This window comes from Python bivittatus, unplaced genomic scaffold (genome assembly GCF_059951505.1).
Source record: "Python bivittatus isolate LINGU-HERP-01145 unplaced genomic scaffold, Pbiv_v1 ctg000200_np1212, whole genome shotgun sequence".
Taxonomy (NCBI): Eukaryota; Metazoa; Chordata; class Lepidosauria; order Squamata; family Pythonidae; genus Python; species Python bivittatus.
In genome coordinates, this window is record NW_028277040.1 from 18,002,923 (window position 1) to 18,016,599 (window position 13,677).

General features: G+C 39.4%; 1 long non-coding RNA gene across 1 annotated transcript in view; it reads left to right on the forward strand.

Annotated features, from left to right (window-relative positions):
- The window catches only part of LOC148216547 (uncharacterized), a 62,731-nt gene extending 57,612 nt beyond the window's left edge, over nucleotides 1-5,119 (forward strand). Inside the window, exon 4 of the long non-coding RNA XR_015795237.1 lies at nucleotides 4,907-5,119. This is a non-coding gene — a long non-coding RNA (uncharacterized LOC148216547). The remainder of the gene's footprint in view (nucleotides 1-4,906) is intronic.
- Nucleotides 5,120-13,677: the final 8,558 nt, after the last annotated feature.

The window sequence follows — 13,677 nt, forward strand, 5'->3', positions numbered from 1 at the left end:
TAGCATCTAAAGGGAATTAGACAATATATGAAAGATAAGCCTAACCACAATACCTGTATGCCTAACTCAGAAGAGCAGTTGCTGGGGACCATGGCCAGGAGGATGCTACTGCACTCGTATCTGGCTTGGGGGCTTCTCAGAGGTATCTGGCAAGCCTCCATGAGAAACAGGATGGTGGACCAAGTAAGCCTGAGCTCTGTTCCAGAGCAATTCTTCTGTTGTTTAATGGGATAAATTCCATTCACTTCATCCTATAACTGCTGAGAAAACTAAATCAGTGGGACTATACCATTCCCAGAGGCATTTGCAGGGGTACAAATGATGAAACATGGGTGATGCCTGTCATCAGACATCAGGACCCAACTGTGTGGCAGTATTTGCATGATGACATCATCACATGCATGTTGTCATGTTGATATCACAGTTTGCTGCAGATGCTGCTGACCGTTGTTCATGCCTTATAACTGATTGATTTTAAGATAGTCTTTAACATCTGCTTTGAATATGAAAATTGGTTCTTTTGATGACATGGGAAGTCTTTATGAAAAAAAGAAGAGCTCTTGTAGATTATACAAAATAGAGCCCTTTTATAACTTTTTTTTTTTAATGTGTGCTTGCTTCATTTTATTGAAGACAGTTAAACATACCAAATGCTAAAGATCCACTTTGAATTTAGAGAATGGAGTGATAGTAAACATAACAAGATGATGAAGTACATAGTTGATTCAACCTGTTCCATTCTTCTTCCCTGAATTCAACCTCTAATATTTTGGTAGTTTAATCTGTTTCATACACAGCTTGAAGTCCAAGTAGGAAAAAAATCCAAACAATATATTTCACTTGAGCCTTTCAAGTGGCCTTACTGAAATATATCATCTGCTCTGTAATAAGAACTATCAGGAATTTTTGTTAAGGAAAAAGCAATCAGTCCTCACTGGATATCTATTCATCTGAAAAACAGTATATTTCGCTTTCAATCATTTGTTCTTACAGGAAGAAAACTCTTCGGTGAATAGTTTTGCTCTGTTTAAACTCTTTTATTTGTTTGATGTGGCAGGTGTCAGAATGAATATATTCTTCAAAATGAACATCAACCAAATAAAATAGATGTTTCCAAAGTACAAAAACAGCCAGTCACACTCCCATCTAATCACCTTCCAAGCAAGTCACGTTCTCATTGAATAAAATTTAGTCACTGGGGGGAAAAAGACAGTGTTGACTTTCTTTTGATTACTCACATGATAATCAAAGCAAGTATGAAGTTGGAATGAGGGTTGTTTTTTAACTCCAGAAGGGTGCATGCCAGTGGGAATAATTTTTAACTCACTCAAGATGGAAGGAATGTCTACAATTTGTCCAGCCCCTCATTTGTAATCCTCATGACAGATTCTTTAACAATTGTGCTTGCTTTGGTAAAATATCTTGACAGGTGGGGGAGGGAGAGGGGATATTAGATGTCAGGACTGACAGGTATGACCACCAATCATAACCAGGCTATCATTAGTTATCCCAGTGTCTTGGGGATGGCAAGGAAGCTCGTGACATATGGGTGGTTTTTATTATTATTATAAAATCAGAATGTAAAAGACTGTAATTTGGGGAGGGGGGGAATAGAACAATTTCTCTGAAACTTGGTATTTTTCATTTCTCATGGTGATCTTGAGATCACCCTAAAGATCACCCTTCTTGAGAAAAGAAGGATGATTTTTGTCCTTTACTGGTGAAAAGCAAAAAAAAAAAAAAAGTTTTAAAAGCACTTTTAAAAACATAGCTCAGAAGCCCCTGCATCAATTTTTGTGATATCTGGCTTACCTTCTCTATTTAAAATATGCTTTCTTGTAAATTTCAGCCTCCTTTTATATTTTTTAATTAAAAAATATAGTCATTTATTTATATTTTCTCCATGCTAAGGGGATTCTGATCAATGCTCCAGTATGCAGAAAATTTGGGATGGGTTATTCCCACAGGCCCAGGAATTTGGGCACCTTCAGATCCTTTTCCTGTTCTTGTCTTTGTCATAGAACTGCATGCAAAATAATAATATATATTCTGCATATAACTCTTTGCCAAGGAACATGGAAGAACTCCAGTGGAGGAAATCCACTCCCACACTGGGACTTTTTCTTCCTTTCCCATGCATCTCATCCCCACCCCCATCAGCTCATCCCCTCCCATCTATTCCCAAGAGTCCCTCACCTCAATTTAGTTGAGTTTGATTACATGCAGGGGGAGGGCCACAGGATGGTGGAGAATTTTTTTCATCCCCATTTCACTGAGCAGTTACTGAATTTGACTTGCATCAACTTTTGATAACTTACACATTAAATAAATGCATAGTAAATTAATGTATAATTAATTAATTAACATGTACTTGTCCATCCATCTCTGGCAAGGCTTCATCTAAAGAAAAAAAGATTCCCATCTCTTGCGTTGTGTTGATTTACAAGTCTATCTGGTAGAGGCCTACAACAGACCCAAGGATATTCTGTTGTTCCTCATCTCATCAGCTTCACCAAAGCTTCTGACTTGCTGCTCTTTGGGAAAAAAAGATAGACTAAATGATCTGATCCAGCCAGATTTTTTTATGCTCTCTTATTAGCTCAAGTCCCCAGGCAATAGTCATTTTGATATCTTAATTGCATCAAACTGGGAAATAATAAAAAAGCAGCTTAGCAATTGACTATGGTGACTTTTAACCACATTATGCGAAGGGTTGACTTACGAAGGTCTTACTGTAATTGGCCTAAATAGTTTAAAAATCAGATTCCATGGCAATTGATTTCAATACCACATGCAGTACGGACATCTAGGCAAACAGTCGTAACTTGGGGCTTTCCTCTCGCTTTACCCTTTTGGCACAATTAAGGTAATATTTAGAAATGCTTTGAAAGAGCTGGATGCTACATAAATGAGAACTAATATTACTCATTAACTCTGATTTGTTTCACCTGAGGGGCACACTACAGCTCACATTTGTACCGTGCCATACTGGCAATTTAAGGCGTGGGAATAAAATATTCTTCTTGATCTGTTCTTATTCATCCAGAGGCTTTCTGCCTGCTGCTCTTTTCTACTACTACTACTACTACTACTACACACACACACACACACACACACACTGAGAGAGAGAGAGAGAGAGACCTCTTGATTTTCTTTTAATTTAGTGAACATCTGAGAGATTTTCAAGCCCTCTCCTGGTCTGAAACTTACACTGAAGACGCTTCCTTGTGTAATGAATAAGGTCTTATCTCCTGACCTTGTGATTCTTTCCATCCCAACAACAGGCTTTTGCTCCTTTGTCCTTTCTGATTGTATCTCATCATGAAAGCTTCTATTTCCTTAAACCTTCTATCACTTGAAGTCTTTTGGATTAATCCCATTTCCCCGATGATATACTGTACATTTTCTTCTCTTTCAAGATTGTGGAGAGGGGAATCCTTAATTTAAAAATAATTTGGCACTAAAGCTTCCCTTGAAATAGTCACTGTTATTTTTCTTCTTTTAACTGTCAAGGGATTAAGCAGGCCTCACAGTGAAAGAAACTGGGCAACGAAGGCCTGGCAGTTTAAAACGAAGTTTAAAATACTCTAATCAAAATCATCAGAATCATGGGATCACGTCCCACTGTTCCTAATCAGTGGTATCAGATGTGCAGAAATGGGTGGAGGTTAGGGGTACATAAATTAAAAAGAGTTGTTCATATCAACAAATGTTCCCAAAGCAAAAAGAGGTTAATTATGAAAAGAGAATATGTCCCATTTGTCATTTTCCCCAGAACGTATAAATATGTAATTCCTGACTCAGCCACCAAGAATCTCCTACAAAATCAATTACTTGCACAAACTGCTTTGGTGCCCCCTTTTTCAAATTCTGAGCCCGTGGTTTCTGTTATTGCTGTTTCCCGTGTAGGACAACCATTTGCATGTGTTCTGCATAATTCAAAGTAATATCAGTAAGCCCTGTCAAAAAACGAAAAGGATGGAAACATTACCCGATCGCAGAGTGTTTGTGAAATCAGTATCGGTATTTAAAGGAATATCCTTTAAACCGGGAGAGGGGGATCTCCAAAATTTGTTAGTCTCTCCTTTGAATCAGGGTAGGCCACAGGGCCAATGTTTAGGCATCATCTGGATCTGGACATACCCATCCTGTAAGATCTGGGAGAGAAGCCCTCTTGAGGGTGCCTCATCTGAAGGATTTCCACCTGTAAGGGCCTCTGAACAGCCCTTCTCAGTGGGGTACCATCTCCTCCTTAGTAAGTTTCCAAAAAGAGGTGAAATGTTGACTCTGGAAGAGAGCATTTGGGAGATATTACATTTCCTTTTATGATCTACCTCTGCTGATTCATGCTATTGTCATATATGTTAATTGTCATTTTTTTATGTTTTTAACCTCTATTTCTGTTGTATGCCATTCAGAGACATTCTGGAGCAGAATGACATAGAAATACCAGCACTAAATCCATCAATACCTGCTTTAAATGAAGGCTCCCTTTGCAACGTTACTGAGTCCTGTTTTGTTTTGGGTTATGCTTATCCAGGCATTGCCAAGGTCTCTCTGTGCCTCTGAAATTCACATCAAATACTCTCCTTTCAGAAGAATTGTGCCTTATGTCATCACATCAGGCAAGCTAAATCTAAAATGTGGCCCAGTGCAGCTATCCTATGCTTGTATTCTCTGTGGATGGTGCATGATATAGATAAACAGGTACCCCGTGGAGCCCCGGTTGGAAAATTAACCCTTGCTGTTCCTACCACCATCCCCAAAATGATTTAGCTCTATAGTCAAGTACCTAAGTGGGAATACATAAAGCTCCATCTGATGAGATTTGGATACAGGAATTTATTTATTTATTTATTTATTTATTTATTTATTTATTTAATTATTGCCTGTATTTATTTTCTAGAACCCAAGGAGATGTACATAATGGTCCTGTCTCCTATTTTCCCCACAACAACAAACCTGTGCCGTGAACTGGACTGAGAGAGAATGACTGGCCCAAAGTCACCCAGCTGGTTTCTGTACCTAAAGGAGGCCTAGAACTCCTAATTTCTAGTCTGGCACCTTAACCACTACACCAAACTGGCTCTAATTTCCTAATTCACCTGATGTATTTGAAGTGGAAGCATTTCGTTTGTGTGACTTTTTGACTCAAGTTGTATGCAATAAAATATTCTTGTAAATGCATGCCCAAGTGATAGGGTGGCCTACATTCATATAATCTCTTTTGACATTTTGAGCTCTTCACACCAGATATTCTATAGATCTGCTTTTTACCTTTATCCCCTTCAAAAATTACCTGTTATTTACAACTCAGGCAATATGAATAATATACAAATTGAGATGTAAAATTTTTCTCTTAAGTGAAATATTTGCTTATTGAAATATATTACAAAGTAGAGGAACAAAACAAACAATTAGGAGTCATTAAAGGAAGTTGGGTGCAACTACACCTAATTATACACTTTTGTACAAATGCAGCAATTAGAAGCTGAGCAACTGGACCCACCACCTACAACATTTGAAGAAACTTAACTCATACATCTGAATCAAACAGAGGTAGACTGTTCTCACATCAACAAAATACTAGTTACTGGAGACAGGAAATACCAACGGGCACAGAGAATGAGATATTGAGTGCAAAATACCTCCAGATCAGGCAGTCAATCTTATAAATGGTAAATCACAAAATCCTTGTAAAAGGCCAGGAGACTAACTATAATCTTCTGCTCAACTTTGCCTGTGCATCCTGGTTGTTTACAATAACAGCAGCATCTCCTCTATCAAGGTGTGGGGAGAGGGGAGGTGGAACACTTGTAGGCTCACTGTGAGCAATTTCCATTATTCTTTGCAGATGAAATCGATCAGGTTTTACAGTGATGGGACAGGTCATATGGAGGTAACCTTGGCAACTGCTTGTCAGGTCCATATGAATTATTTTCAGCTTGTAGATCTCAAGAATGTGGAGAGAGGAGATCTACCCATTGCTTTCTCAGCCCTTGCCTTTACCCTTCCTGGCTGATTAAATCAGCCAGTTAGCCAGGTTGAGACAGGCCCCATTATTAGAGTAGTCATCAATGCCTTCCTGAATGCGGGATACGCTCTTGCATGTTTAAAGGAGGCAGTTAGAAGACTTTTACTGAAATAGTGTTCCCTTGGCCTGGAATATCTGTTTAATAATTGATCAGTTTCAAACATTTCATTCTTTGGTAAGGTGATTAAGAAGCAGTGGCTTTGCAGCTCCAGATGCATCTGGATGAAACTGATTTTTAAAACCCATTGCAATCAGAGTTTATCTTGGATATGGTACTGAGATTGCTTTAGTCACTTGCTGGATGACCTGAGAAACTAGTTGGGGGAATGCAGCCGTGCTAGTTCTCCTGGACTTCTCAAAGCCTTTTAATGCCATCAACCATGCTATTCTTCTGGGCTACCAGATGGGTTTGGGTTTGGGATACTGCTTTGTAGTGGTTCCAGTCTTTCTCGTCCAGTTGAACTCAGAAGGTGGTGCTGTGGGGCTACTGTTCAACACCTAGGTCATTGTACTGTGGTCTTTCACAGGGTTCTCTCTTGCCTCCTGGGCTGTTTAACATCTGCATGAAACCCGGGAGGTCATTTGGAGCTTTGGAGTGGGCTACTATCTGATGACTCTCAGTTCTCCGACTCCCTTCCTTCTAATTCCAAGGAACCAATCAGTGTTCTTGGTTGTTGCCCGATCTTGATAAGAGGCTGGATGAGTGACAAAAAGATGCAATTAAATCCGGACAACACAGAGGTGCTGTTAGTAAGGATAAAGCTGAACTCTGAGACTGAGTTGAACCCTGTTCTGGATTGGACTTCACTCCCCCCAAAACTGCAGGTTCACAGTTTAGAAGTGCTCCTTGACCCCCCGCTGTCATTGGATCTGCAGATGGCAGCTGTGGCAAGAAGCAAGTTTGCACAATAAGATGCCTCAAAGATCTGTGCTGGTTACCATTTGCTTACCTGGCACAATTTTTATGTTATTTATTTATTTAACAAATTTATATGGCTGCCCAGCTCATACACGGTGACCAACAATTCAGTTGGTACAATATTGACTTTTAAAACTCTAAAAGGCTTAGGGGCTGATTATCTGCAGGACCATTTCTCTTATAGTGAACTATCCAGTTACTTACATCAGCAGAAGATGCCCTCCTAAAAATGACCTCACTGCCAAAAGCTCAAATATGGGGTGTATGGGAAAGGGCCTTCTCTTGGGTGGATCTCAGGCTACATGTTGCACTTCCTAAGGATATGCTTTGCACTCTCACCCTCCCACTATTTATCTGTTTATTTATCTATTTATTTATCTATCAAATTTCTCCCCCACCCATCTCCCCCCCAATGGGGGAACTCTGGGTGACTCACACAGAAGATTAAAAACATAAATATATATAAATACATAAAGCATCAATTTATCTGTTTATTTAATTATTTAATTCAACTTGGTGCCACCCGCCTCCAAAACAACTTTGCGCAGCTCACAGCATAAAAACAAAATGATAACTATTCAATCAATATAGAAAACGTTAAACAAGATGGTAAATCTGGTCAGCCGTAACTAAACCCATCATACCCCCAGCAACCACCCTAGCCCAGAGCCTGGGATAAGAGCCAGGCCGTTACAGCCTCTGGAAAGCCATCAGGGTGGGAGCCACCCGGATATTGGGGGAGCCTTATTCCAGAGGGCAGGCACTGCAGGAAGATGGCTCAAAACCATTCTCTTTTGGCAAGTTTTAACTGTTAACTATTTTAATGATAAATATTAATGTTGTTTTTCATTTTTGTTACATTTTATACTCTGGGTTTTAAAAAAAATTATTGTAAACAGCCTTGCGTATTGGAATAAACAGAAAGGCAGGGTAGAAAGTCAACAACCAGAGCAGCAGCATTTCCAACCCATGAAGGCCACAGTCATAATGATCCGATGTCTGTAAGCATCGGCACAGCTGATTTTCCTTATTCTCAACTATCCTTCTGATGGAAGTGGAAAGGGAAGCAGAGTACGGTCCCTTCCTGCAGGCTCATCGGGCAATGCAATTCAAAATCCAGGGACCATTTCTTGAATCGTATTTCCTGTTATGGGCTGGCATGGAGATTGTCCTGGAGGACAGGAGCCAAACGGCCATTTGTTGCAGCCAGTCCAATCGAGTGAGACTCAGTGGGGTCTCTTTTGGATAGGACAAGATGGAGCAGCTTCCTAGGCAAGATTCACGGGTGGCATCTTTCTAGCCATCCCATTTCTGCGGTGGGCACAATGTCTTTAAATCATCCTTGGGGGGGGGGGGTGTTTGTTTGTTTATTTATTTATCAGCACTTGGCACTGCATTCCTGGCACAAGCTGTCTTGAAGAAGAACGAAGGTTTAGCTCTGACATCAATTTCATCTGTGAAATGTTGGTGAGCTGCTCCGGCACCTGCAGTGTCATGCCATCTGTCTTGGCAATGGCAGTCAGAAGTGCCCATGAATCCAGGCTTCCCTGACAGGAACGCTCAAGCAGGCACCATAAAGCAAAGCTGCGCATGGCCAATCAATCGGGGCACACAACTTTATATCCTGGCTCGTGTGAGGAGATCTGCGCTCTTCCGAGGGGGGAAAATGTCATTCCTGTAGAAAGACGATGGTCTGAATAAAGGTCTGAAGGAGAGTTTAATTTGAACTTGGGGTGCCAGAGCAAATCAATACCACCTCTCTCTTAATAGGCCTCCTCCTGAATCATATTTATTCAGGAAATGGCTTCTCTACCACAGCTACTGGAGTGGAGACCCACTTTTTTTCCCTGCTCCTACAAGGCTGAGTGGCTTTATGGGTATTGTTCTCAATCAGGTAAAGCTGATTTCATGGGCACCGGCTGCGTGTGCAGACAAAATAAAAAATGGGCCATGAAGGCAGCACAGGGGATGAATGAGAAGCACTGGCAATGTGATGGGATGAATCATTTCCTCTTGGGTGCAAAAATGATTGTTCCCTCTCTCATCTCAATATTTCTGAAGATTGTCACAATCAGCAAGGTAGCATTAGAATAGATTGGCACTAAATGATTAAGGGTTTTTTTTTCCTTGACAGCACTGTGGAAAACTATTTTCTGATTTATCATTCTGTTGGAAACTGGGGGAAAATATTTTTATCCTATTCAAATTGTCTAGTGTGCTCTTTTCCTACTCCTGTGACAACATTGCCATTAACCACGTCATTCTGATAAAACTATAGGACAAATGTAACTATCCTTGTTTTCTCTACACAGATATGAATGCTGAGGGGAAAAAAAATACGTACAGTATATTCTCTGTTAGCAATGGCTAAGGATACATTAAAAATATCAGTCTACAAAAAGCTTTGATCTCAGCTAGTTTTCTACAATCTTCCTCAAGTATAATTCATGCTGGGTTGCCAACATTTTCTTCCGTCTGTCAATTTCCCTGCTTTCTCAGCCTTACTTTTCAGCTCTTTGTTCCAATAATCTTCATGGAATGTCACATCACAAATGTGAATTGGTATGATTCACCAATCAGCTGGGAGTTGATACCATATTGGTAGAAGGGAAACAAATTGAGAAGCTCCCATCTATGAGAGATCCTTATATCTTCCATAGGACAATTTCATTGGTTTCCATCAGCATTAAGGAAGGCCAGCTGTTTTGTGGTAGATCACATCCTTTGCCTGAGAAGACCCCATTTCAGTCTTCTCTGTTCCAAGTAGGATTGGAAAGGTTTAGGGAACCTAGAAACTTGTATGTAGTCACTAGAGACAAATTCATCTGTTTATTCTACTTCCTACAATGTTCATATGAAAGTGCATTTCAACCTGTTTTCAGCAGGAAATGCCATATTAATTTTCCATACAATTCTACTTAACGTGCATTTTGCAAATCCTATATGTGGCATTCTCCTTAATATAAACACTGTATACAGTATGCTATTTTTCCTAGTTTTGCTTTTTATATGCTGTTTTCCCAAGACAGGTCTTTTTTGTGCACATTTTTAAATTGCAGAACCACACAGCAAATTCTAAGAAGTGTGGAAATTGAAGCAAATTGTTTCCTCTTAGCTTTCTAAGATCATGGCCAGAGTATTATTTTTACAAGTAAAAAACTAATATCACAGATACACAAATGTTCCTGTTTACCTATCCATTAATTTTATTCCACTGCTACTGTTAGTTAAATCAGCTGAAATACTTTGTTAGAAGCACTAGGGAGGCTAGTGGGATGCTTGGCCACACCTGCCAATGACGCTTCCAGATGTTGCTGAACTACACATTCCAGGAGCTCCAGCCAGCCTGGCCAACAATGAAGGATACAGAAAGACATAGTCAGTGTCATCTGTTGGTCTTCCATTCCTGCTTTAGACTCTTTTAATTTCTCTGGAGCATTTTTTTTTCTTTTCCTTTGTCTGGTTGAACTGTAAGAATCTCCTCAGAGGATTCAGCCTAACCTAGAAGTAGAGTGGGGAAATTACTCAAGTAATATGCAAGAAGATACTTACTTTGACAGTGGGGTTAAGGGACCTTGAGCCAATCAAGTTAATGCCTTTTGTTAGATTTCTTTAACTGTTTTAGAAATACTGAGTACATCTGTTCTCTCTTAAAGATGATGGAGTTGCTTCTATGAAATAAGCATATTTCAAACATCAACCCAGTTTGCTTCTTCTGGGATTCAGTTTTGGGTTTTCAACCCACAGCACTTTGTAGCAGATTGAAAACACTAGACACAAAGATATTTGGCTAGTGGTCAATCTCCCTTCTCCCAACTCCCTCCCAGCTAGGAGATTAGATATGAACTTAAATGTAAATGCAATGTGGACAATGCAGCTTAAAAATAATTAAAAATCAGTATGTTAACATGTATGGCTGTGAGAGCTGGACCATAAAGAAGGCTGAGTGCTGAAGAATTGATGCCTTTGAACTGTGGTGCTGGAGAAGACTCTTAAGAGTCCCCTGGACTGCTAGGAGGTCAAACCAGTCAATCTTAAAGGAAATCAACCCTAATTACTCATTGGAAGGATTGATAATGAAGCTCAAGCTCAGATACTTTGGTCACCTAATGCGAAGAGAGGACTCTTTGGAAAAGACCCTGATGCTGGGAAAGATTGAAGGCAAAAGGAGAAGGGGATGGCAGAGGATGAGATGGTTAGATAGCATCACTGAAGCAATGAGCATGAAACTGAGCAAACTCAGGGAGGCAGTGAAGGACAGGAAGGCCTGGCGTGATATGGTTCATGGGGTCACGAAGAGTCAGACACGACTTAACGACTGAACAACAACAATGCTAACATCTAGCTTAAGATAATAAGATTGTCTTTTTTCTCCAGAGCTTTCTGGACTGACTATGGGATTCTCAGTTCTACTAAGGTTGGCCTGATCATTGGCAAGTTGTTACTCTGCATTTGGACAGGACAAGGAAGTACAGCAAACTAGGTAAATAGCTACAAACTAGTTTTTGATCATAGCTCAGTATCTCTGTTAACTTCAACTTAAGCTGTGACCTGCAGAACACACTGAACTTCAGCATAATATGATTTAGTGTGTTGTGTGAATGTGCCCACTCTGATTTTCTGCAGAATCCCGAAAACCAAACTAAGGTACCTCTCCTGTTATAGCACATTTTAAAAATCAGCATGGCTCAAAGATTCAGCATGTTAGAAGCTATTTGGGGCAGGGGGGGAACCTTTAACAAATGAATAAGCCAAAGACAAAAATCTCAACTGCAAACATCTTTAGTTGCTTGATGAAGAATCCTTCATGTTTCTTAAATGAAATTTGAATTGAAAACCTGCTTCTGACACTGTGGTAGAACAGGGAATAAGGCCAACTCAATATCTCCAAAAGGCTAAATTAATTCCTGAGCAGGTCTTGAAGTTCCCTGCTGATTACTGTAGAATTCTCAGTAACCCCAATACATGAAAATGAGTCTGTAAGTGGCAAAAAGGATCCTGAATATTAATTTATGTTCTCTTTTGTAATTGGCTTTGGGTATTTCTTGCTGTATGTGCTTTCTATCAATATACCATAACATTTCATTCACATTAAATCTTATAAGCACAATGTAACAGGCCAGAAAATATTTATAGCTCCCTTGTAGTCTCACAAATATAACACAATAATCATGTGCTTGATTATTTTCCCATATAGTGTAGGTGAGATTTCTGCAAGTCTTGTATATCTAGTAAACTATTTATTGAAAACTTAAGAGCTAAATGATGGCTGTTAGAGACAACATTAGTTTTCCAGACTGATCACATTTTTAAGCTCCGAAAGCAAATTCAAAGTTATTTTTGAAATGGAAGGAGGAGACAGATGCATCACACAAATTAATTAACATTTTTTTGTAAATGTAGAGTCTTCACATTTGTACAAGGCATCTGTCTCAGATTCAAAAATAACTTGGAACTGGGGTAAGAGAGTGCTATTACTTCCTTCCCCTTCATAACAGTGGATCCCAGATGTGCAAAAATTCCAAAGAGTCAGTCTGATATTGTAGTTAGAGAGTTGGGCTGGAAGCAGGGAGGCCAAAGTTTAAGGGTCTACTCAAGTGTGGAAGTAGCTTTGGGCCAGTTAGTTTCTCTAGGTTCAACCTCTCTCACAGGGTTCCTTTTTGAGGCTAAAATGAGGGATCTTCCCTATTTGTTTATATAGTTACTTACTTTTTACACCTCTGCCATCATGAGACTCTCAGCAGCTTACAAAACTGCCTTGAGCTCATTAGGGGAGAACCAGGATATGAATACATACACACATACGCAAATACATACATACATACATACATACATACATACATACATACATAATTCTTTTCTAAAATATAGAAAGTTTCCTGTGAATTAATTTATCAACAAATCTGATACGTTGGATCTGAGACACAAGAAACTCAGATGTCATTTATACTCTCTGGATTCATTACCAATAATAATTATCTCACAGTAATTAATTGTCTTGGGAGTGGACCTCACAGAAATAGAGTCTAATTGGGAATGGATTGCACTATGTTGTTTAGATTCAGTTTTCATTTGTGCTGTGTACATAATACCGTTACATACTGTTTTCTCTCTTCCTCTATGCATATAGCACATGGTCTCTGCCTCATGAGAACTCATGTCACACAATAGTAGTGCTACATGTTCATAAAGATATGTGCAATTCCTTAAATATCAGAGTCCAACGTTGCTATCCTTCTGGACTATATCATAATATTCCTCCTATCTCTTCACAAAAGAGTGCCACAATCGTTTATAAATATTCTTCTTTTATAGTTGAGGCACTATGGTTGCCAGTCAAGGATGAAGTGAGGTCTGAGGACCACTTCATAGCCTTCATGTGAAGGCTAATGAAACTTTTACCATGGGACAGAAATCTATTAATTCTTTTAATCACTGAGCTCCTTCTTCTGTTTAGCTACCTGCTTAGCTCTGAATGGTTTACATTAACTGGAAATAGCTTTCAGATAATGTTCAAAAAACACCTCTCCACATAAAAGGGATAATAAATGAGGGGCATTTCAGCCTGTATGACCTATTGCCCTGTGTAAAAACAACCTGTAAGAACGAATTTCACATTTCTACACCTTATAAATTGCATTATGGAAAGACATTTGAGCTTCTCTGATTTATACAGATATGCAAAGCAAAAGAATTTCATCATATGCAAGGGCTGAATGAAAAT